This window comes from Xylocopa sonorina, chromosome 1 (assembly GCF_050948175.1).
Source record: "Xylocopa sonorina isolate GNS202 chromosome 1, iyXylSono1_principal, whole genome shotgun sequence".
Lineage (NCBI taxonomy): Eukaryota > Metazoa > Arthropoda > Insecta > Hymenoptera > Apidae > Xylocopa > Xylocopa sonorina.
Window position 1 is genome coordinate 16,528,356 of NC_135193.1, and position 25,799 is coordinate 16,554,154.

The 25,799-nt window shown below is 51.2% G+C and overlaps 1 protein-coding gene across 27 annotated transcripts in view; it reads left to right on the forward strand.

Moving 5' to 3' along the window:
- Nucleotides 1–25,799, forward strand: part of Foxp (forkhead box transcription factor P) — a 187,124-nt gene that overhangs the window by 143,382 nt on the left and 17,943 nt on the right. The window lies entirely within an intron of this gene.

The following is a 25,799-nucleotide window of genomic DNA, read 5'->3' on the forward strand; positions in this document are numbered from 1 at the left end:
ATAGCGTTTCCTCCGCGTGCCGCGCTTTTATCGATTCGTCGCCTCCTCGCGGTAAATGTAAAGTATTTAAAAAAATCCTCAGACGTTTAAGGGACATTCGGTGAACCGATGTTTCGCTCTCGGTTTCGCTCGACGAAATTGAAACAGCCCGCGAGGGGTGGATAGGGTCCTCCCTGGATGTTTCCGCCTCTTTGTTCGGTCATAAAAGTCTTGATGAAGACGTCGATGAATATTTATCCTTTCGCTAAGGCGGCGCTTCGTCCCGCTCAAACTTTCGGACGACGAAGGGCGATGCTTCTTTCATTCGACAGGGGAAAGTTAATCGGAGTAGATCGAGGTGATCCCGAGCGGGACTCGACGGGACAGCCGATGACGGTCCGATTCTACTGAAAATTATGATTCCCGTGCTCGACGCGGCACAGCCGCGAATCGCACGCACGAAGGGTACTTTTAATTGAAAAGCTTACCGGAATTTACATTCGATCATGCCTTCTATTATCCGCGGTCGGTGGACGAATTTTTATTAGGTTTTAATTGGACGTGCGGTTATAATGAAACGCGTTTCTTAACGCATCCTTTCCTACCGCGCATGCATAAAACGGTGCTCTCTCACGTATTCACGTGCGCGTCCTGTTCAGGTTATTCTTATCGACCTGTCATTGGCGAAAGGAATTCTCCTACGAACATTTCCTTCGAGATAATCGGTGTGTAAACCTGGCGTGTGACGTGTCGCGCATGCACGCAGCTGGACGCGTAGTTTGTATCGGAATTTAACCGGCTGGACGGTGCAAACCGAGACAAACAGTCGCTGAGGATGGACTGCGGAGTGGCGGAAGATTCAAAGGGGCGCGCGCAAGGATAAGAAGAAGGTCCTTAATGGAGAATCTGAAGAAACAGCAAAGAGACAGAGGAAGGAGAAGAAATAGACGAAGAGGATAGAAAGAGCGGAGGAAGGAAGAGTCAGCATTGCGCAGCCCGGACAACCTACCCCCCTCCGTTTTAATTTGTTAACGCTCTGGGGAAAGGAGGGAAGAAAGAAGGAGACAAGCAAGCTGAGAGGGAAATGACAAAAAGGGAGACGGAGAGAGGAGGAGAAAGAAAAAAGAAAAATATGCCTCGAACCGAGTCGCCGGAAGGGTGGCGGAGGCGCAACCACCGACAGGCAAGAACGAAAGGGAAAAAGAGAGGAAGAGACTAGACGACGACGACGACGACGACGACGGACGACGACGATGACGACGAGAAAAAGGAGGGTTGGCAGAGGGAGAGGACTACGGGTACGACGGGCACGGGAATCCATGGGGTTGGGCATTCTGGGGACGGCACAAACAGAGGACCAGGCGAAAAGAAAGTTTGCCGTATAACAACAAAAGACGTTTGTTATTGGTGCAGCATTTGAATTGTCTCTGTGTCGGCGGGCCTCCTTATTGGCCGAGCCGAGGCGACGCGATTCCTGCGCTGGTGGGGGGTTGCAAGGGGTGGCCACCACCCCCACGCCCCTTCTTCTCTGTATACCCTTCCACGTCCCTCACCTCGTTGCTTCTCTCCCTCTCCCCCTCCTCTCTCTCTCCCCCTCTCTCTCTCTCTTTTCTCGTACCTCCGTCTTTCCCTCCAGTCGAGCGTTTTCTATCCTCCGGAGAGAACGACTATACACGCGGCTAAGTGTACCGCTATCTGGACTTCGAAGCTACCTCCGACACTCTGCACCCACCCTCTCGTCACCGCCGCGCGCCGCCTATGCTGCTGCTGCTGCTGCTGCATCACCGTTCGCTGGAGGCTGCTACCTCCCCGGGATGACCCTTTTCGCCTGGCGTATCGGCGTGGCCGCTATCAGCCGCCACCACCACCACCACCGCCACTACCACCGCCGCCGCCGCCGCTACCGCCGCCGCCGCCGCCACCACCGCCAGCTTCACCCTCCCCCTCGTCGACGTCGGGCGACTCTGGAAAAAGGAATGCCTCGGCGTGGTAGAGATGCAGACCGTGGCTCTTATTTCATTCCGGGGGAAAGAAACGCGCGCGTCGCGACAAGCGACACTGATTAGAGCGACAGCTCTTGCGCCTCGAATTAAGGCTGCGCACCCGTTGCATCCAACTTCTAAGGGATGAATGTAAATTTCGCCCGTTCCTTGTACGACCGTCTGGATTAGGAACGCGATGGATCTTCTAGGTATTTCGTCCATCTCGTAGTTTCGAGAGGTATTCGCGAGGTAATCGTCGTTCTCCGAGGTTATAGTTAAAAGGTACGAGCATCGAGCGTGGTTCTCTTGGTGTCGTCGAGCCGCGATTATTCTAGATGCACCAGGGGCAATTTGAACGAAGTCGAAGATCGTTGGAATAATTAATACTTGGTTTATTTATAGTCGTGTTGGTAAATAGGGATAGCTATATTAAGTGCGGATTCGTGGGAGACAGGATACTTCCTGGGCGTGAATTATTTTCGAGCGAAGTTCGACTATGGAAAATTCTAGCGAGTAAGCGTATCCGAGCGCATGGTGTGTTACAGGAATATTTGCGGCCAGTTTCTAACTGCGCGCAACGTCACCGCCTCCCTTGCTCGGTAATGCTTGACATAGTTTTATGATCGTACTTATACTGGCCACGGCGTATATCAATGGATCGGCCCTAGAATGTTCAAGTAGACTGTTCGATGATATCCACCGGGTTGGTTTATTGTTAGCAGCATCTGTTCCTGACGATTATTCTTGGAATTACGCTGGAAATTTATAGCGCGAATTCGAGCATAATTTTACGAGACATTTTCGTGTCAAAAACTTCGATTTCCTATCACACGTTGAATACATAATTCCCGACAAAGTTTTCGCACCCCCTATTAATTTAAAACAATTATCAAGACACCAGATGTCTGCCCCTTCGTCTCTACGCGCAAGCAATCAATTCAGAATCGAACGGCTGTCCATTATTTATTTAATCGAGTATTCACCTTTTGAACTTGTGACCCGTGCTATTCTGCATCCGCTGGTAGCAGAAGCGGTGGTTCCGATGAGAGAAAATCTGAATTTATTTAAATATTGCTTGCGAAATACGTTTAGGAAGTATTATTCGAAGCATCGGGGGCAGAAAGTGGATTGGAAAACGCATTAAACGGAATCGATCGTCCGTACTATTCTTGTACACGCGAAAGATCGTTATTCGTGAAAAAAATAATTTCCATCGGCGCTGAAACCACCGGAACGAACACCGTTTCCTCGAGTAGCTACTACCAGTGCGATGGTAGTGCCCGGCGGGTCGCAGGAGATGCGGTCGGTAGGTAGTCAGACGGCGGAGTACAGCGCGTGCACGTTGCTCGTTCTTCTCCTTTCCGAAGCCTCTGCTCTCGCCCACCTGCATCGTTCGGAGAATGCGTCTAGAGCTGGTGCTACCCCAGCCTCAGCTGCCCCACGTACTCGCTTGAAAAGAGGCGTGCGCCGCCTCCAGCTCTCCCACCACCTGGCATCCGCCCCTGTATCCTCCACACGGATATAATACACAGGTATACGCGTATACAGGTGGCGTCTTTCTCTCTCGTCCACAGTGTGATCCGTGCGCGTCCCTTCTCCGTCCGTTCGATGCACGCACTCTCTGTGTTACCGGCGCGCGGCGTCACATAAAAGCAGCGGCGGGTGCAAGGGCGAGGGATTTCCTCTACCCCTCCCTTAGAAGCTTGCAGCACGCCGAAGAAAGAGACGCTCGCGATGAAAAAGCGAGCCGCGGAGAGAGAGAAAAAAAGCGAGCGATAGAGACAAAGATGGACAGGTCGAGGAGAGAAAGAGGTGGATTCGGTGGTGGGTGGAGAGGAGAGAAAAGCGAGGCAGAGGCAAGACAACTAACGGGGCGCGCGAGAAGCAACCTCGATCGTGTGCAACAGAGGAAGGAAGAGAGGGATACTCGTGGCGGTCGGCATTTTACAAGGGGAGAGGGGAAATGAAAGCCCACATCCGCTCTCCCTACGCTCACCCCTACCTTCCTTATCTCCCTACCGCGATACCTTCTCGCCCCAATACCGCCACTGCCACCGTACCACGGCTAACCCTCCCCCTTCCCTCTCCTCTGTCCCTTGATTTCTCATTCTCTCTCTCTCTCTCTCTCTCCCTCTCACCCCTTCTCTCTTTCCCCTCGTGTGTATGGTTAAATATTGCATTATTGTTTTAACGGCAGGGAGGAAAACAGCGTAGTCGAGCGTGCCCGCCCGCAGAGTTGCGCGCATCCGCGCCGCGTGTACACTCGCGTCGCGTCCTCCGTCTCGTAATATTGCCCAAGCTATCGTGTCGCGTATCGTATATATCGTCTGACCGCGTTCGTATCTCGACGGTACCGTGGTACATTATCTTTCTATCGTCATCGATTGTCATCACGCTCGCCCGGACCTACCATCGATGACCGCTGGTCAAGGTATCGTATCGTCCCGCACATCGTCCCTGCCCGTTTCACCTACCATCCGACGAAAAGAAAGCCTGCTCGTCTTCTCACCCTCGAACGCGAAGCGACACGCGTTCATCCCCTCCGTATCGCGTCTTCCCCCCCGTTCCCGTCTCTCCGTTTCCCTTCGTTGCCTTCGTTGGTCGACAAACGAAACTGCGACCCAGTTGTGTTTTGCGCCTGCTGTTTAACGAGACAGCCCTTCCACGGTGCAGCTCTCGTGGCAACACGTATAACATCTTCCTAGGGTGCCACCCCTTCCAGCCAGGCTTCCGCGATATACGCTGATCCCGGTAACTCCTCCGTCTCCTTTATTCCATCGGTAACCACCGCCTTATCCCGCGCTTTCGTCTCCATCGAGCAACCGCCAGCAACGCCGCTGTAGCTGCTACTGCGCGCAAGGCCGTTCGAACATCGGCCACCCCCGCTTCTATCCCTCGCCACCGCCGCCTACGAGCGTTCTCCGGCGTCGTCACCACCCCCTCGCCCACCCCCACGTACACTCGGCATCTCAACAACAAGTACTCGCTACCGGGTAGCATCCGACACAACACAGCAAGCCGCCCCTACCCCACCACCACCGGCTTTCTCTGCTCTTTCTCTCTCGCAACCGCGCCTGCCATTTTCTCTCTTTCTCTCTGTCTCTCTGTCTGTTGCTCCGTAACGTGGCTCGGTAGGAGGCCTGGCTCTCGCGCGCCGAGCCAAACACGATATCGCCTACTAACCGTGCATATCTCGAGACAACCGGTCGACCCGGCCACGCGATCCAAACATCTCTCTACGCGACCACCATCCGACACTTGGGGTACGTTTCTTTCACCCCCTCACCTGCTCCGACCCCTCTCTTTCCTACGTTCCCTGTTTCCTTCGCCCTGTGGTTCACTCTCTGTTTCATCTACTCCGTCTGCTCGCCACCCGAGAACCTATATACATTCCCACGTATATGTATGTGCCTACATAGGAACCTACATATGTACGAATCCGCTGCTCCTTTCAATTTCTCTCTCGTTCTCTCTCGCTCGTGCGATCCCCGTCCGTCTCGTTCCGTCCGATGGACTCATATCGCTGTCCGCTGACCTCTCGCTCGCACTTTCAAGGCCATTTCGAAGCCTGTCGATCATCCCTTCGTCCCCTTTTGGTTTATCCTTGAGGTCCATCGTTCCTCTCGCACGGTCGTGTCGATTTTTGCATTTCCCTTTTCTGTTTTCTTCGCGGATACACAGAGAGTGCGCGGGCCCAGTGACGAAAACGTGTCGATGATTTTAACACGTGCCACGAGCGAGAAGACAGTGACTCGAAGTGAACGACGCGATCAGTCTCGAGGCTGAGAGAATCCGCGTGCCGGTCGGTGCGTCTTACGCTACGAGAGTGATGTGCACGCGAGACGCGCGTCGAGCAGATCCGTCGAATCTTTTCTGGGAACGCTCGTGAGAACGTGACAGTGAACGCAATAGTTAGTGGCGATATGAGGAAAAGAATATAGTGGTGCAGGAGTAATGGCACACGGTTACACGCGTCGGAAGCTGATCGTGACAGAAGCGAGTGAGAGGCCCGTGTCCAGTGCGTAGACAGTCCACACGGCTCGAGCTGAGATGCTAGAAATCGTGTAAGTAACCAGAACGATCTGTCGGATCTCCAACGGAATGTTTCCGTCGCGTTAATCGAAAGTCGCGAGGCAGCGTGTGTCCGTCGAATTTCGAAATTCGCTGCGTTCCGATAACGCGTTCGAAAAGCGTAACGTGACAGAAGAAGCAATATTTATTAATCGTGCTTACCCTTCGTGACGTCTTACATCGTTCGTATCGCGAATGTTTATCGTGTAAGTAACATGTAACACAGCATACATCGATGTTCCCTCGAGTGCTTATTTATTTCGACGAATTTCTCGAATAGTTTTCGAGCACGTCTACCGAACGTGACGTCTGACCATTCATCGATCGCATCTACTTCCGTTTATATTTACAATCAATTTCACTCGTCCTCAGGCAAATTTCTCCCTATATCTTCACTCCGCGAAACGTATAGTTATTCTCTTCTTCCGAATTCGAACGCATCCAGCAACGACCCGAGTGAATTTCAGGTTCGCATCTGTTCGCGACTTTGATCCACGAGCATTTGTAACACGCGTATACATCTGTCCAACGTAAACGTTTACATCGTCAGACGCTTCCTTGACCGTATCGTCCCAGTTAAGATATAAAAGAAAAAAAAAAAAAGAATGAACCGACGAGGTCTACGTCGAGCAGCATCGTGTCTGTCGAAGTCGGTCGTCTTTCGCGACGGTGACGAGTTTTATGGTGGAACACAGGCGCAGCCTGTCGATGCACGCCGGTTAGTAGATGCAATTGCAAGCAGTGGCCTGCAAGATGGCCTGATAACAATCGCGATCGATAAGGAAAACAGCTTGCCGGGCGATAAAGCGTAAACAGTGTGTTCCCTTGACAGCCGCGTACGGTCTGGCGGTTATAAAACGAGACAATAATGCCGGACAATAATTTAATCGATGAAACAGTTGCACTTAGGTGAAATTAATTTCCTTTTTTTCCTCTCATCATCGGGTGCTACTGCCGCGGCAACGGAATTGTAACGCGGCTGACGTGACATTTTTTTTTCTTTCCACCACGGTCTAATTGCGGTACAATCGTCGTACGGTTGCGACTGGAACGCGAACGAGTCGCGGTGCTTGATGGAAGTTCGCCGCGAAGCATTAATGAAACGCGTGTCTTATGCGTGTATCGTGTAATTGCGTCTCTGTCCCTCTCCAGAGAACGATTGCATAATACGCGGGAATAGTAAAGCGATAGAAGTCGATGTACACGCGGCGTGTTTTCGTGTAATTCCTTGCAAATTTACGAACTACGATAATGGCCAAGTTATGAATACTGAATAAGAACGACACGGTCGAGAACCAGAGCGTTCTTTTGACGCCCCTGCGTGGCCGGTTGTTCCTCATCGTGGCATCAATTTTCATATCGCGCAACGCGGGGAACTCTTGCCTTCCGGTGGTGCTTGTTCATCGCGCGAGACACGACCTTGTTACCCGCGTTCTTACCTCGTTCCCTTCGTCGTTTCCAGAACGACTGAATTACTACAATTTCATCTGTATCATCTCTCTGACAAAATAGACGAATTACTTTATCGTACAATAGTTGTGCGTTTGAAACGAAAAGAGTTCGAGAGTAGATTGGCTAGAGATTTCGCAACTGTTTGTAATTCTGGAGCATGCGAGCAGCGCGAAACTGTCGGAGGCAGAAACGGAAAGATGCGTGCTGTCATGTCGGACGCGTGGCACGCACTGAGATCGGTGAACCCATCGTTGTGTCCGGGTGTGTAGTGTATCGTCGGGCGCCGACGCTTATCCCCTTCCCTTCAGGCCGCCCTTTCCTCTACCAGCCTCGTCCTATCCCCGCCGAAACCGCGAAACCTCGAAGCTCCATGCTCGAAAAGCTAAAAGCTCCTACCTGCTCGACAGTCGCGTGGCTACTGCGCCACCGTTCGCACGAAACCGCTGCGAAATATCGCCGAACGTTCCAACGATGTCGATGCAACGTCCCTTTGATATCGTAAAACAGTCGATCGACTTGTTCCGCGCTTGATCTGAAAACTAGACTCCGATCGAAGGTAATTTTTGTCTCTGTACAATTCCCACGCTGCTAGGAACAATTCGTAGTAATGGTAAACTTGGAAAGGATCATAAAAAACGTTTCCTTCTCGAGCTAGAATCGTTCGACGCTCGTTCGAGAGCATCCGCGTGGATCGACAGGAAACGAATACGTAGATTCGTAAGGATGTGTTAATTCGTATCGTTAACTGTTGCACCGTGACAGCACGGTGCGGGCATGTTCGATACACGACTATCGCAGTGGGTTAATTCCGAATTCCAAGCGGGATTATATTTAACCAACAAGTCGAAACGAGAGGAGCGCCTGGACAGGGAAAAGAGTTGGAGCATTCACGAATCCGGGATAATCCCGGGGAGAAGGAGATTTGACAAGGTCTATATTTAATAGATATAAAGATACTAGGCGGAGGTGACAGGTTACGTTGAACGCGGCGGTAACAGGGGGTGGGTTAATGCAAAATTCAGAGGCAACCGGCGACTTGTACGCTAAATGCAGATAGGACGCCGGTGTTCGTGATTGAGTTTTTAATTCGGCCTGACAATGCATATTATTACACCCGCGGTCGGAGGTTTGATCGACAAGGAAACCGCGGTTTTTGAATAATGTATCGGACCATTAAAATGTAATCGTACCGGCGGCTGCTAATGCGAACACCGTTTTGCCCGCCGGTACGTATATATCGCGTTGGATCGCGCGGGATGCATCGCTCCCGACCGACGCTGCTCGTCGCACCTCTGTATTTTGCAATTAGACGTTCCGGTACACACGTGCAGAGCGACTCGATCGAATATAGCGCGAGCAGCCTGTTCGCCCGCGCCGATTAAAACGTTCGTTACAACGCGCGAAGGCTGTCTCTATTATCGAGCCTCATGAAATTATAATCCCCTTGCCCGCTAGTTTATTTCCCAACGTGCCAGGGTGGAGATTGACTTTTCGCGTAACCGCCCTGGATCTTTGGTCTATCGCGGCCGGCTAATAGCCATCTAAAGAATCAGACCAAACTGCAATGATAAATTCTCGACCGGTGTTATCGTCCGGGGCCAGGGTTCGGGGAACGACTCTATTCGCAGTCGAAATATCGCGGCTGACTTGGAAACGCGCGGTGCGCCGTTGAATTTACACAAGCAAATTACACTTCGCCTATGCGAAAGCGGTAATTATAAATCGGCCAGTTGGAAGCGGAGAATTTATGAGAAGGGTTACCGGGGATGGCTAGGAGGACCGTGGAAACTGCGAATAGTAAAACGCTGTACGATGGAGGCGGACGAGAGGAGCGGTGGTAAATTAACCGTGGCTACGCTCTAACGTCCCGTTGAAAGGCCGAATAGAAAAGTTTCTAATTAAAAGGATCGATCGATACCGAAACCGGCTACGAATTTACCCGTTACAGGGCAACTTCTGTTATCCAGTTCGATGGAGATATTTTTCACGGAGAGGCAACATCCTCGAAGAAATAGTCGCGTCGGAGGGTCCGGGGTAAATTTCGAAGGACGAGGGGGCGATACTGGGGTGGCGAATAATTCGTAGGATCCGCGATCGTCGAAACGAGACTAACGAAGAACACGTGGGAGGAACGATTGGGGCGTAGGGTGGTAGGGGGTGTCGGTGATAGCAACGGGTCAGGAATAATCCGCTCTCATGGACGGAGGGGGTGAAAAGCTCGTAAGGTAGGAAAGAGAAAGAGAGAGGGAGAGAGAGAGAGAGAGAGAGGAGGGTACCGAAGGGGAGCAAGTTGCGCTAGATGATATCCAGAGGATTATTCTCTCCCAGTCGCATCACAAACTACCGTGACAAATCGCCCTATACTTTATGAGACGAGTCTTTCTTCTGCACAGCTACTCACTCCTGCTAGGCATATATCACCCGGCCCGTCGATATATTATCGCCGCGACGCCTACCGTCGCGTAGTGTCAATACACGATGCGACGAAACAAATAGGCGACTGCTACTCTCTCGCGCGTAGGCTTCCTGGGGAAATCAGGGGGCCCGGGTGCGAGCGACGCGCGTCAGACGAAATCCTTCGCGGATTTAGATCCGGAAGGATATATAGGCGGCTCTTCGAGGAGGATCGATGCACCCGGGAGAGGGCGTAACAAAAATCCGCGCGTGGTACGCCGATCGGAGCATTCTTGCTTAGTCGAATTCACGATTTACGTCCCCGACTTCGTGCTCGTTCCCCCTGCTAATAAAGCGTCTCCCTTCGCCTGTACGCTCGTGAAATCATTACACAGTAGAATAGGTCCGTCTGACTAGCAGACATTCCGCTTCTCCAAGGAAATCTACCGACAGACGAAAATGAAAGCATCAGTTTACTCGTTGGTCTACTGCTTTTATTATAAACGTGAGAATATTTTTAAATATTCTAAAGAGGCTTCGATCGAATGGTAACGATGTCAGAAGATTCGCGTCTCCGGAAACTGTGGCTGGTCGCCACGATCGTCGCAGACATTCGAAGCGGTTCAGGGTCTGCCCGGAACGTCTAGAGCGGTTAAAAAGGTTTGGAACGCGCGAAAAGAGCCGGAGAGGTGGTCTCTAGGTTCCTTCCCCTCGTACTTTCTCCCCTCCACGTTCCTGTGAACCCCGCGGAACGCACTGGGAAGCGTTCCCTGACTCGGTAGGGGTGACGGCTGGAGGTTAGAGTCGGGGACAGCAGGAAAAGTCTTTAAAAGGGCTGTAGGAGCGTAGGTAGGACTGACTGAGAGATAGGTGAATGAGTACGTGAGTACATATTTGTTTAGCTAGAAGCACTCGCTCGTTCCGTCTTCGTCCCTCGTCCATCCCTCTCCCGTGTTTCGTCCTGTCCTTCTATCCTGCCGGTACTTTACCACATTTCTCTACGGTTTCGTCCCTTTCCTGGACACGCGGATTGTTTTTCGTGCCAAACCGCGAATTGGATGAACGCATAAACCGGACGGACGAGTCGCGCCAAGGTGAATTATTTTCGACCGTAACGGAGACCAGAATCCGATTAATCCTTCGCGATAATGCGCTCGAGCGCGACGCGAGTGTATTCGTTTGTATCGTCGAGTTGGCAAAATCTCCGGTAACGATCAGTTGACCCAGTAAGAGATACGAGACAACGAACATTCCAAAATAGCGATCATCCGTATCTCGATTCGGATCGTTTACGGTTGACCAGGAAGAATGCGAACTCGAGAGTTCGCGATGAAATTGAACGAAATTCAGATCCACCCCTGTCACGGTAAAAACATCGGTGCGCGTGATTTTACGCACGTACACGCGCGGGAACGTGTAAAAACGAGCAGCGGGTGATACTGAAGGAGGAGAGAGAGAAAGGGTAAAAGTGCCTTACGATATTTTGTGGATACCTGATGGATTCGAGTGACCGGTGGATTTTCACGGGGGGGGCGAAACGTCGGTCGACGGTTCGGTCGTGTGCGCAGGGTGAAAGGAAGGTGCGAGGGTCGTAGGGGTGGGTCTGCGCGGCAGTATAAACGACAAACGGACCGTGGAATCGTGGTCCTTTGTGTGCGCGCGGGTGTGCGCCGGTTGCTCGTGAGCAGAAGGGGGATCAGGAGACCGGGAGAGAGATGGAGGAGGGTTGCGTCGTATATCGATACTCGTACGGTCGAGTGTTTGCAGCGATATTTGGTCCATTTCCATTTGCCGCACGTGGCGCGTTTACGGTTCACACCTCTTACCCGACCACCCCCTCTCCGCTCCTGCACATTAGTCCACTTTGCTCGTCACCCGCTACCACCCCCACGCCCCCGCGTTCGACCGTTGCCACCCTCGCGTAATGGACACGCAAGGTGTCGGCGGCTATGCAAACGAAGCCTCTCGACCTTTCTGGAGAACTGCGGATAGGTGGCCCGAAGCAACGGTTGTTTGCCGATTTTTATTCGGGCCCAGGTCCACCCTTTCGAATCGACGATCGTCGACAATTCGAAACCATGGTGAACTACCGTTGTTCCTGTATTTCTGAAATTTCTCAGATCGAACTAGTCGTAAATAAGATCGTGGACAAATAAGAGTCGAAGAAACTGGCCAGGCTATTCGAGGGATCGGATTCCCCGACGATGGACAGACCGTATATCGATTCCGCTTGGACGTAAACGGGCTGGCCTCGGGGCTAGATGTTCGGGCGGGAAAAAAAATTTAATATATCCAAATATATCACAGCAGCAGCAGCAGGCGACGATCGGCCATTCAGAACTCCATAATTTGATATGCAGCGAAATCGGGCGAGAAAGCAGCGATGGGGTGGAAATGGTTTTTAGGGCGAGGAGCAAGGTGAAGCAAAAGGACCAACCAGGCTACCAGGGGGGGTAGCAGTTACTGATGGGACGTCCCGAACAGATGTGGACATTATTCATTACGACTGACCAGCAGGCTTTCTGAATACTATCGTCTTTAAGGCGAAAGAAGACGTCCACTTCTTTCCCTCCCTCCACGTCGCGCGACGCTGCCGTTCGAGATTCGATATATTCTTTTGCATGTTTTTCATCCCGCTTTTCTCGTACGCTTTTTCTCCCGATACCGTGAAATTGAATCGTGACGCGAGGACTGTCGGATGTCGGTAATTTCGCTGAGATCCTCGATATTTTCCTTGCGATCAGTCAAACCTACGGTGGTCTTGGATATTTACAGAAGGAAAGATCGCCATCGCCACCCCTGGAAAACTAATTTCACCGGGGAAAAAAGTAGCGTCCTCGGAAAAAAAACGACTGGATATCTCGATATCTCGTCTTCGTTCCACGAATTCCCTGCGCAAGACACTCGCCCCTTACCTCGTCGTTTCTTCGACCAACTTTCGCTCGCGCGCGAATACGACCGAGTGCGAGTGCACGCGCGTGAAATACACCGCGCATCAACGTGAATTATGTCCGGTTCGCGCAACCAACTGCTCCATCGCCGCGTCACTACCTACCTGGCTTTATGGCTTAAACAAAACTTTCCTATATTACGAGTCCGTGAAATATGAATACGCCGGCAAAAGGGAAATCTAGATGGGCGGGGGTGGGTGTCGGAGGGTTGCCGGACGGCCGTGAACGGGGGGTGTCAAGGGGGGGAGTGGATCCGGTCACTTGCCTGCCATTACGGGACCCGCGCACTGCCGCTGGCAAACCCAATTTGTTATCGACTTATTGGCCAAATTACTTACTATTACCGCAGATTTATTTCGCATATTAGTCCACGGCTACGCCCACTCGTTACGTCTCCATTAATTACCAGCCAGGACGTTAGACGCGTCCTTGCGTTCGTGTAACGCGTGTCTATATGCGTACGCGATGAGTCTTGGAAAAGATGCACTTGAGAAAAACCCCGTCACGGAAAATTGAGCATTGAAAGTCGTTATTATTTTCTTAAGTATATAAATTGGAAGAGTTAACATGGCCATCGCGAGCGGACGCCAAGGATTGTTCCCGCGAAGTGAAACATTTGCAGTCGATCGTTGCGTAAGACCGAGTGGGAGCCGATACACGTCGTTTTTATCGAGTGGGTTTGTTTTAAGGAAAGAGTAGTAGGAGCGGGTGGCGCGCATTGCACAGCTGGTGGAAACATCTTTTAGCCGGGGTTATGATTCCCACAGAAACGAAAAGTGGCTTCGAATGTTGCCGTTGTAGCATCCTGGAAATTCCAGCGAGGCCGTGGCGCTCTTTACACACGTACGCGTACAGACACGCTCGCGTGCTGAACATACAATCAACACGCGAGTTTACCTTGAGTATTTTTCAAAGGACGATACCGCCGCGCTCTTCGAGTTCTTTCAATATCGACAAACTCCGAACAACTCGGAGGGGAAACGAGCGGTTATACGGTAAACAATACACACGGCGACATTAACGGACCTTCAAACAAACATCCTGCTTTGCGTTCTTCTTGTTTGAGCTCTTTCGCCAGCGATAAAACCTCTTCATCGTACTGGCGACGATCGCGCGTTCACCGGCTCGCGATAAACCGTAGAAAAAAAAAAAACCATCGATTCGTGGAAGCTTCTCGTTTTCTGACAACCTGACCGGTGCAAATGCGTTAAATATCGCTGGTGAGGTTCAAAGCGAAACGCGGCTCGAAAAATTCACTCGTATAATGGAATCAATAGAGCATTAGCCGTTCGCCAGTCCGGAATAGGGACAGGAAGCGAAGATTACAAAGGAACGTTATCTTTTACTAGCACCGTACCCTTCGACGAGGTGGTTGACGAAGGACACAGCCAACTCGACCAAAGGATACAGCCAGCCGGAGTGGAAAGACGATAAAATGCGCCACGTGTTACCGGGCACTTGATATTCATGCACGTTCGTCCGTAGCACACGTCGAACCTCAACTAACGGATACCCGGCAATCTAATAAAGATAAAAAATAACGTCGACTCCTACTTCCTTTGGACGATTCTCGCGACCCTTACCGGCGGCGCGAGTTATATTGAAAAATATATATCTCCCCTATGCTGACCCATCCGTAGCCTGCATATAAACTGCCCCCTTATGGAATCTGCGAGCAAGCGTCTACGAGGTATTAGAACGCTCGAAATGGTCGCGCCACTCTGTCACGGTCATTCGGGACCGTAGACTTTCCCTACAGCTTCGACATTTTCACTTTGCTCGGACGTGGCCAGCAATTTTCAAGTCCCCGTTGTTGTTGTTGCCTTCGCGGGGGTGTCCAGTGGTCTGATGCGTTATTAATAAGAAGAAATTAAGAAAGATAATCGTTCGACGACGTGGACGATCGAACAGCTGTAGGGGAACGTTCCAGCAGCCGCGATTAAGGGGAATAAAAAAAGAGCAGAACGTTGCGAAGAAGGTAGTAAGGGGGAAAAAAAAGGAATCGACGGGCACGACGAATGTTGACACATCTGCTCTCGACGGGCGGCGCTCTCCTTTCAACTTCATGAACCGCGGCACGGCTATTATTTATTTAATGCCTCTCGTTCAGCGTTACACAACTATTTACATAGAGTGGCTTGGTCTCGGGTGGATCGAGAGGATGCGCCGTTGTACGCGCGCGTGGAAAAAAGAAGGACGGCCGTGTGCGAGCCTTCAACGCCCACGTTCTCTCGTTGCGCGGCACCGTTTCGCCCGCGAGCAGAGCAGAGCACGCCGATCCGTCTAGTGTACATAAGTGTGTACAAACGCGGAGAAACGCGGCCGGTTTGTACAAACAATTCGACCTACATTGCCGAACTTGTACGCAACGCGGAATTCTCGGTCGATTCTCCGTATTAACAGTTTCTGCTTGTTTGCACGCTGCCCTCTTACTCCCCCGGTGGCATTGTTTCCGCGGCAGCGATATCTATTTCGAATACGCGCGGCTCTACCTGCCTTTCGGGAATTACGTTTGCTGATCTATGAAACAATCCATTGTTAGAACTTAACTGCACTCCGAATCAAGTTCACTTTTTGCATGGCAATTAGAATTTGCTCTTCGAACGGAGGGAATAAAATTTCGATCATGGCAAAGGGGGTGAAACGAGCGGCAAGATGCGCAGCTTTGAATTTTTCATAAAAGTCGGAGGCAAGGCGACAATCGATCCTCGCGAGACGCCTAATCGCTTGGAAATATATATGCGGGATCCAGCGTTGTTTATTACTCGCCTCGGAATACTGGAGAATCGTATTCCGGGAAAGGAATCGAGCGATTCGTTCGAGTCGGAAAAGGGGTTGCTACAAGCGGAATAATGTTTATAACGCCCCGCTTCAGTGGAATTCGGAATTTGTTTCTTTATCGGCCATAATTTTCCGGAATCTACACACGAATAGGTCCCGCGCGTTGCGCCACGTTAGAACAAGGGGGTGAGCCGGGGTAGTTTCGGATACACAGAGCCGGTTGTATTGAAAAGCGGCGCGTTCCGCCGCGCCGCGCCGTCTCCCCAATCGTATCGACAGCTCTCGACGACTCTAAAATTTTATTTGCCCCTCTTTCGCGGGGAAAAATGTTTCCCGAGGTGCGAGAGCCTTTCCAAAGGGGTGTTCTTTGCTCGTTCCTTCCCATCCCCTACTTTTGTTTTATAACGTTCGCACCGCCAGATTTTTCCGTCGATAATATTAAACGGAGGTTAAAGAATCTGATGCCCCAAAAAATGTTCACGATAAATACGCCGATTGAAATCGGTTCCAATTAAAAGGGAATCATCGCGCAGACGGTAACGGGGGAAAGTTTATTCGTGAAACTTGGACGCACCGTTGACTAACGTTCGATATTAACAGCGCGAAGCATAGTCAAACAATATGAAACGTACGGACGACTAGATAGGGGTATAAATTGAAGTTTTTTATTCTCACGAGCGAACGGTTGCAGTGACCTTTATGAAACAATGTTTAACTGTGTTTACAGGGCGCGGCTAGTCGGCTTTGAACGGCATAGAACGAAATAGCTCGAATATCTCGCATTGCGCGCAGGGGTGTGTTCGTGATAATTTGTTCAGCGAGGGTACATTCATAGCTCACGGTGCATGTTCTTTAATTGAGGTGTGTTTACACGCGACGACCAATTTCGCTGGATGACTGTGACTTATCGTGCCAACGAACGAACACCAGCGGGAATAAAAATTGAAATTAATCGGTCTTCGTGCATCGTACGCTCCAATCTCGCGGCGTTACCTTCGAGCTCCCTCTGCATCTTCGCGTCGATCTTTAAAAACTCCCGAAAGTGTTCGACTCGCGCTCGTATCTCCGCGTCCACGTTCTTAAAGACCTCCCTCGCCTCAGCCACACTTCGAGAACCCACCCCCTTCACCCTAGGAGCCGAAACTGTAGCGTATAAACTTTTCATCGGGGTGGGTGTCCGCGTCGCGTGTAACCCCCATAAAAAGCAGCAGCGCGAGCAATGAATGATAAGACGTTAAGACGCCCCGGTCCCAAGGCCAGGTTCGATCTCTCGTTTGACGCCGCGAAGAGGTTCTCTGCTGGAGGGGGTGGGCGTCGCGTGAAATAAGAGACATACACGCGGACGCATTATGTGAAAAATATGGTAATAATATTGCCGGGGCCAAGCAAAACAGGCTCCCTGCATATGAAATATGCGAGATCGCTCGTGCAACTCAACTCCACGGTTCAACCAACCCCCTCTTCGTTGTCACCCGTAGACGTTTCGACGTCTACGTTGCTCCAAGGAGACGCAGCGTACCAGCGAGGACGACGGCGGCGCGGCTTTTCAACCCCCAAGCCGCGTGCCATCCGCGTTTACTCCTTTTCTTTTTTCCAAAGCACCTCGTCCGACGCGATCTCGGATCGCGCCCCGGGTTCTGCCGGTGGCTTCAGCTGAATACAAATGTGGCTTTCGTGTACCAAGGAGAGGGCTGCCTTTCTTAGTTCCTCCCGAGACCACGTTCCTCCTTCGCGTGATTCTCCTCGAATTAGCTGAGCAAAAACAGGGAACCATCCTCCTTACCTTTCCTTTTCTCTCACGACTTTCCGACAGAGTCGTGATTCACTCTGAACCGGGGCGATAGAAATTCTTCCGTTGCGACTGTCGAACCGGGAAGCGCTTTTCCTGGTTAGAGGAAGGGAAAAAAAAGTGAACAGAGGAACTAGGAGGAATTAAAAGGACCGATGGTAAAAAGGGACGAAGTACCAATCGAGCTCTATCTATTCCCTCGTCGAGGTACTCGAACATGTAGACTTCGATGCCCTCGCGATCTTACGAGCTTGCAATATCGTGAAAGCTACTATATCTCCTCGAGTAGGGAGAGGAGAGAGAGAGACAGGTCCGAACATTATCACCGGGCTAGAGTTAAAACGATTACTCCGTTTAATATTCATTTCGTTCGGCGTCTTGAATATTAATGTCGATATTAAAGAGAAGGAAGAAGAACCCAGAGTGCTAAGACGCCCTAAAGAGTGCGATAAGGGGTGAATGAATGTAAACCAGCAAAAACTACGCTCTGACCAAGGAAATCGAGGCTTGCTCCGTCGTGGATGCACAACAGATCACCGTTTCGGTCGTTGGTTCACGCTGGATTTTTCCTTATTCCTCGCGAAATCCCTGCTTTAATCAGCGAGTTTTATTTTCGTGATAAATCAAGCCGGCCTGATCCATCAGTTCACGTCGTAACCTTTCATTAGTAGAACAAGCGGGCCACCCTTTTGGTTCCGTTTAAAAGTCGCCTTATTCCTTCCCCCGATATTTCCCCCGTCGGTACTTCCAATTCCTGAGCCCCGAACAACCTGGCATTTTTCTCACCCCTTTTTAGCCGTCCCCTAACCGGCGACGTACCCTTCCGCCGGGCGCATGAAAAATATCGGATAATTTTCCGAGTCGGAAAATCTGCTGTTGCCGGACTTAATTGTATCATCAGAGGAAGTGCTCGGTTTCGGGGGGCTTAAGTAATACCGTGAAATTTTTAACCGCGATTTCATCCGATGCCTTGTCACTCAACCACCTTAAGGAAGAGAGTTCTGACTCTTACAAAAAAAAAAAAACCCTCGAATTCTCTCAGAGACAGAGATTTTTCGAACGATTAAGAAATCGAAATAAGAAACTTTTCACGCTCCATTGGGCTGAATAGTATGAGAACAAAATTCGGAATGATCGAATGAGGGCGAAGGGTGAGCAGTTTTGGGAAGGAGAGAAGAAACAAGATACGCCTGGGCGAGGGTGACGATCACCCTAGCGATATCCACTCGCGGAGCACCGGAAGTGAGCAGAGAAGCGTAGGAATGCAAAAGCGACGGGGTGGTGGAAAAAAAAAAGCGGCGGACGAGACGCGGCGACCGGCCACAGCGTGGCAGAGGCGACGAGGAGAGAACAGAGGTCCGACGTCGGCCTGACGGACTCTCTCTCGTTTGTGCAAACAAACCAAAATGGACTGCGAATAAATATGCGTCTACGAGCAAAAGCGAACGCCCGTATGCTTGGTCATGATCCGTCCATGTACGAAGGGGGACCAAGAGGGTGAGAAGAGGGAGAGTCGTGCAGTGCGAGGGGGCGGAATACGTCGGGGATTTAGGGACCTTTAATGGAGCTCGTCTGGCCGCGACTAGCAGAAAAGGAATTCGCTACTTTCCATTATTCACCGGCTTTCGTTCTTCCTTTCTCTCCTCTGACTGGCTTTCCTCCTTTTTTTTTTCAAAAAGACAGCCTTGATCATAGGCGAAGGGGGGACGTTCGAGAGGTTATCGATAGTTTATCGATCGCGACGTATTAATTTTCTCCTCGCCGATGTTTCTTCGACCGTGTAAGCTTTCGAATAAAACCTCGAGTAAATTTTCTTGAAAGTATTCGCCGTTACGATTAATAACGAAGCGAGTAAACGGAGATTCGAGGCGTAACGAAACTGCAGGAGTTTACCCCCTCCTGTTTTTCACTGTCTGGCAAGGAAGCAACGAGAGATCCACGGCGCGGAACGTCTTGGAACGAAGAAAGGCCTTTTCATAATTCAACCGGCCACTAATTGATACTGAATTATTAACCGGAACGAAAGTAAAACACGGCCGCGCGCCTCGCCGCCAACAGATTACACGGCGATTGCCTAAGGATGCGCGGAGGCATCGGCTTCACGACCGCATAAAGGGACCTCTGATGGTTGCCCTGAGAAAACAGTCGGCTACTACCCAGACGTGTCTTCTGCTTGCACAAACGGCGTCGATATTAATTTCCCATCGCTTGCTGTCGCTGTTAGAATAATTCTTCCGAAACGTTTACCCTCTTCAACCCCTATCAGAGATCTGTTTGTGTACGGAGAGGAAAAACGGCACGAAGCACGTCGTTTCAGTTATCTCGACGGTGGAGGAAGGAGAACGGGCCTCGCGAGTTGTCCACCCGCAGCAGCGAAGTTTGATCTGAAATCGAGTGCTGCCTCCGGAAGGCAGTAAATGCTCGCAACTGTTTTTTTTTTTTCCCGCCCCCTTCGCGTGGAACACGCGGGATGATTAATGGCGGAAAGGCGGGGGAAAAAGAAACGAAAGCCAGGAGGAAAGAATAGCGCGATTACCCGAGTACAAACCTTTGCCGGGGCCGCTGATGCAGTGGAGAAAAGGAAAAGCTGACTAAGGCAAAACCGTGCCTCACCATCGGGAGCCCTCCACCCTTGCCGCCGCGGTCTATCCTCTCTTCCTCCTGTAAAGTCTCAAGGGTGGAAAAGAGCGGGACGCCGGTTACCACCAAGTGGATGTAATTTTTCCGTTGTTTGATTTTCATTAACGACTGGTGGCGGTGGTGGCGGCCCACGGGCTTGCAACGGGCTGGCCCCGTCCTCGGAAGATGGGCTCAAGAAACAGGGAAATTATGGGCTCCGCCAAACAGATACATATCCTTTCTCTCATTTCCTTCGACGGGCCAGGTCGAAAGAAATTTCGCCCACGTTTTCCCGTGCGCGGAACGAGGGACTGCGCCCTAATGGCGAGAGTTAACTCCGGACGAGGAGGAAACAAAATGTTTCGCGTTTTATCAACGCTCGTCATCGAGGGTACGACGAGAAGGGGTAAATCGTTGGGAAACGAGGCCAGGGAAAGGATAATAGAATAGAATTCGCGTCGATCGAGCGTAGAATTGAGCAGTTGCCAAACAGAAGTATCGTTCGTAATATCATCGTTGACGATCCACGAATCTTCAGAGCGAATATTCGAGTTAAAATTCCCGATAAAATTCAGGGAACCACGGGGATCGAGTGCGAGGGTGGAAGAAAAAATTCTTGACGCCCGCTGTATCGCCGGGAGAGACAACGGCGCACGTTCACCGGTGCACGCGTAACGAAAATCGTTGAACCGGTGGATGTAAGCAAACCCGCAGAATGCCGAAATTACTCTCTTCGATGCACCCTCTATCCCGGCTTCCTCTGTTATCCGTTCTCTCGTTCTCACCCCGCCGCCCGATCTCCCCCCAATTTTCCGTCCCTCCTCGCCACCGTTCCGCGCGCTCTTTTCCTCCGCCGCGCGCTCTCACCGCTCCTGGACAGAACCCCGACCTTCTGTATCTCGCCTACCCAGCTGCGACACTCCCAACCTCTATGCGTTAATTCTTGTACATACAGACAGCGGATACCTACCGGGGAAGGATATGCTTCTGGCAACGTTTACCTTGCATAATGCCGGGCAATCTTTGTTTCCTTCAACCCCCCCGGTTGTTCCGTTTCCCCGTGATTATTCTTTCGCAGGTACGATTGCGGTTTCCGCGTAGCTGGTTTCCTTTATGGGATACCGTGTCCGCGGCTGTGGAGCTCTGTATTATTCACTTAACGCGAGAATCACCGAATCGAACTCGCGACGTGCAAGGGATGCAATGGTGGGAATATTTATCACGATTGCTCAAAGGGGTGGTTCTAGAAATTTTCGATTATCCTCCTCGACTCGATTCTTCTCCAAGGGAGAATTCAATGTTTAGCGTTAAAGGACACGCGGAGTATTCAACCGTGAACCAATGCTAGAATTTATCTAGGCGATAAAAAATTCCTCGTTGGGAACGATCTCTCTTTACCCGGTCGAGCGCGGGGACAGGAGAACGGGATCGAAAGCGATGCTGGAAGCTGAGATCGTGCGGGCATCAGCAACGAGAGGATTCTACTAATTGATACCCATGAAAGGCCGTCTCTGTACATTGTCAATCTGCGATTGAAGAGAGACATGGTCCAGGGTGAAAGGTAGTCAGCCGGTGAAGGGGAGGGTGGTGACTGGCTCGGACCAGCTGAAATGAACCTGCGAAACGGGAGAACGTGGGACGGGCCAGGTAACAACACCGAAGCGAAAAGAGAAGGACGACGACGACGGGGGAACTGTAGAGTTTTTGAGAGGCTGACGAACCAATCACGGGACCATCTATAATGTACACAGGCCGTTAACGATGGAGCCCAGAGACATTCCGTCCGCTTGGTTCTAGCCATTTTCCAAATATCCAGCTGGCTAGCGAGTCGTCCCAGGAAACCTATCCTACCCCACCAGCCAGGCTTGCTCACCCTTTTCACTTTTCTATGGTCCTTTTCTCCTAGTCGCCGGACACTGGCTCGTTCGCCAGCGCAGACGTTCCCGGAATCGTTAATTCCTCTCAATATTGCAGGACCTCTTTCGAACGGGACGTCAAGTCGCTGGACCATTTAGATGTCCACGTTCCTACAGAATCTACAGTCCCCTGTGTCCCCTAAAAATGTTCGCGTTAATCGCGGTCCGTCCGTTCGATCGACTTATGCTCTTTCGACTCTGTTTCATCTGCCTTTGGAATATTTGAGCTTCAACCCTCGCGTACCCCCTTATCCGTCCAAGGATTATGCTCGGAATTACTTGAAATTTTCGGACGTGTCTAAACTTCGAGACTCGATACGATAGAAGTGATAGACATTAGTGGACGAAGAAGGGGCAGACGCGTCTTTCAGGAGGTTCGTCAACGGCCCAAAGAGGCGCACGCGTACTACTTTCCCTAATTCCAAATTATTCGACGAATTCATAGGGGCCGCGTGTGCGGCGAGCGGCTGAAAACCGGGACGGGAACGGGGACTTTTCCGAGTAATTTGTATTCCACATTTCACGTGGAACTGCGCGGGGTGACGAGTTACTCTCGTTCCCTCCGCATCGCGTCCCCTTCGCGCTCCTCCTCGGTACGTTCGCACGCGTCGAGAGACTTACAGTCGCGCTTATGTGTATATACATATAAACGGCGACCAGGGGGTAACGTCTGATTATGCGAACGCATGGCTGGCCCGTAACGCGATTTAATATTAAAATATTATGACAAACGTCAACAGGAGGCGGGTGTAAAGAGACGCGTCTCTGATTGGCCCTCGACGTGAATACGAAACGAGAGACGGGGACACCTTCGCCAGCCCTTGTTTTGTACCCGACGCGGTGTTCCATTTCCGTTGCCGAACGGAGACAACTTTTAAGCGCGTCGGATAGATTTCTCGACCTTTTATCCTGCTCGTCCCATCGATAATTGACGCTTCTCCCTTTTACGCGACAATTAACTTAATCTTCGGATAGAACGTCAGCCGGCTTCCATTTTTAAGCGGTACGATTGGAAAAGGGAGGAAATCAACCGGGGAGCCCGTGGATTTTTCCTTTTTCATTACTCACGATTCACACGATCGATTAAAACGTTGCGATACGAAAGGTGGAATTCTGGCTGCGTTTGCCGCACAGGTATTGCGATGTTAAAAATCAATCAAACATCGAGCTCGCTCTCGGCCCGTGCACAGAGATCCGAGCAGGGAATTTTAATCAATACATACATAATAGAATGTTCCCGCTATGGCGTATCGCGGCTATGAAAATATCACGGCTAACAGATCCGAAAGGGATGTTCAATATGGAATGCGAGGAAAAGCTAGAAGGTAAATCCGATTCGGATTTGTGGAATAAACGCATCGGCAGTGCAAATCGCCGAATTTTTTCCCCTGGACAACTCTATCCTCTTTTTTTTTTTTTTTTTTTTGCTTCCCCTCGTATTTTTTTCCTCTGCAGCAAGTGTCCCGGTGACGTTCCGAGGCTACTCTCTCTCTGTGCGTGTCAGTTTAGTTGGCGCGTATAAAGCGACGCTAAATAAACATCCGAGGCACCGTTGTAACGTAACGAATCGTACGTCCGCGATACCCCGTCGATTTCCATTCGACTGTCTACAAATTGATCGAATCCCACCGTCCCGAACGCGAAACGTCTACTCTGCTCCCACTGTCTTCGCGCGTTTCGAAGCAGCGAAACGAATTATTCCCCGCTGGACCGCGACGAGGTGATGTAAACGCGAACGCGTCGATTAAAGTAACCAACCATCGAAGCGTGCGAACCAGTCGCGTATCTCACGAAATCTCGCGCGAGTCACGAGGGAACACTGTACGGTTGCCTGGCCAGGGATAGTTTCGACGCGTCTCAGAGACAGATGAAGCGGAAGACGAGGCGAAGGAGGATCGAAGGGATCTCGAACAGAGGGGGTGGGCGGGTAGATCGAAAGTATAAAGACGGAAACCGAGGAACGGGTGCCGGCAGAGCTCATATATACACAGGGCGAGCGCACAGTAGTTTGGTGCGGTTCTGCGTCGAGGCTAGGGAGCGGGGACAGGGGTGGTTGGAATAAATCCAAACAGTAAACAGTGAGAAAAAGAGCAAGAGAGACAGAGGGTAGGGGGTGGGAAGACGGGGAAGCTCGCGGAGGTGGATGGTTGGTGAAAATTCTAATATATAAAAGATATGAAGGTCTGGCGCGACGGGACGGCCACAGTGGCAGAGGCACGGGGCTGAAGTCGAAGGAGCCTTCGGGATTCAAATAAGTGGCGTTACCGCGGCCAGGGTGAGGCGGGAAAGGGGTCGAAGGAATCTGAACAGCCAACAACAAGCGCGGCTCCCCGACCTTTATTTAACCTTTTCTTAAAAGAGTCTTAGGAGTCCCTCTTATCTGTCGTCGATGGCCCTTCAACGTCGGCTCTTATACTTTCATTCTTTCCATACCCTTATATTTTTTTCCTTTGGCCCCGTTCGTGTACACACGTCGGAGCTTCATCGTAACGACGATGAAGAGTAACGCTCTCCGTGCCCCCAACCGCCCCTACCTCTTCCTTGGCCCCCTTTTCTTTTTTTCGCCGACTGAAAACCCACCCTCGACGTCCCTCCACGATTTTCCACCCCTTTTCGCTCCGGGTGACACGACGGCGTCGGACGTTCAAGATTCTTCGTTTCTTCGTTCAGGTCCCGAAGCGACGTAGGCGGCAGAGAGCGAGAGAAGACAGACGCTGGTGAGACAGTGGCGGTGACTCGGTATTAATTAGCGAATTAAAGGATCGCGATCTAGCCGGGGCGGTGCGTCTCCGGGCAAAGTGGATTAAAACCTCCTGCCGATCGTTGCTTTTCATTAATTTCGTTGAGTAAACGGCACCGTCGCTCGTGCTCCTCGAATCCTTCCTTATTGTTTTTTCCAAGGCGACCACCACCAGCCGGCTCCTTAGGGACGTAACGAAATATTGTACGCGACCGCGGGACCTCGCCTCGACTAGCCACGTCGTCGTTACGAGAACCGCGAACGCCACCCAGTGGAACAAGTAGATCGCAGGCCACAGATGGTTTTTCCTTTTTCCTGAGGAGGGCTCCGCGGATTTTCGAGCGGCAACGTTACTCTGTTTTTTCACCGGGCGTTTTTCCTTCTCGCCACGCGCGGCTCGCTTCGAACTTCGGAGACGAAACTCCTGACTAAACACTGATAACGCCCAGCCTCCCCGTAGTCGGGGACTTTCTTTGCATGTTATAAACATACGTAATCGTACACAAATAAGATTAGCATAGGACTCGCGGCGCCGGATTCGACCTTTAGACACACGCTTTTCACGCTCAGGGAAACAATCGCGAGGCTGACTTTCCACGCTCGATGGAAAACGTAGGGAAGAGGGAGGACAGGGAGCAACCAACCGCGGTGGAATTCGTTTCAAATTTATCTCTGACGAGTCTCTGTCCCTGTTTCACCCTTTCCCTTCCACCCTGGATTCTTCTCTCCTCGTCGCTCTGTTCGCGATTCGATGGAAACGGTCCAGCGAGTGCTGACCTTCGATCGCGTCACGATTTTTAAGGATTCACCGTGCGCTTCTTCGACGGCACGCGGAAACGCTGTTTCGAAACAGGCATTCTAAGCAGCCTCTCGATGCTAGAAGCGTATTTGCACGTTTCAAGACGAATCGAAAACATGTCTCCGAGGAATTTACAAACAAGCTGAGAGGTTTCCGCAAACGTGATTAAGCGAAAACAGGAACCGATGCTCGGTCATTCTCGGCTTGAACGAAGCTGGTAGTCCTTCGAGCGCGGTACGCATAGGCGAGCGAACGTCGTTTCCTTTCACATCGTTAATCCTTTCTGCCAAAATTGGAATTAACTCGGCCCCTCTACGAGTTATACG